The following is a 619-nucleotide window of genomic DNA, read 5'->3' as shown; positions in this document are numbered from 1 at the left end:
TATTAAAAGATAAGAAAGATTACAAAGTCCTACATAGTAACAGATCTATTTATCTCTGTTTGTTTATGTTTTAGTAATTATACAAGTTCAAAGTCGCTTGTTTACATTCATCAAAGGGATTAAAAGATAAAGGTCTACATATCAGTATTTATATTTTAGGTTTAACCAGTTCAAATTATTCACATTGTTTACACGAAAAGATTAAAAACAAAGGAAATAAGGGTCAAAGTCGAAATGATTAAAAGATAAGAGAGATTAAAAAGTCCTACTTAGTAACAGATCTATTTATCTCTAAGTTTGTTTATGTCGAGAATCGCAATAAAATGGTAACGAACGAAAAGAAAAGGACCGCGACACACTTGAAAACAAAAATGGCGGCTAATGAAAAGAAGAAGATCGCGACCTAATGATCACGTAACTGACCATGTTAGTGGTTAAGGTTATATCGAACTAAATTTAATTTAAACCCCCCTTATGGGTCAAGTGATCAAATGATAGCTTCTAATTGGCTGCCTAACCACGTGACTTATCACGTATTTAAGGTTAGGAAGTAAAAAATTAAAATCAAATCTCCCGCCAAAGTTACCAGTGATTATGTCGAACTAAATTTGAATTTTAA

This window comes from Halyomorpha halys, unplaced genomic scaffold (assembly GCF_000696795.3).
Source record: "Halyomorpha halys isolate HHAL.00 unplaced genomic scaffold, Hhal_1.1 Scaffold90.1, whole genome shotgun sequence".
NCBI lineage: Eukaryota > Metazoa > Arthropoda > Insecta > Hemiptera > Pentatomidae > Halyomorpha > Halyomorpha halys.
Note: the sequence above shows the minus strand (reverse complement) of the source record.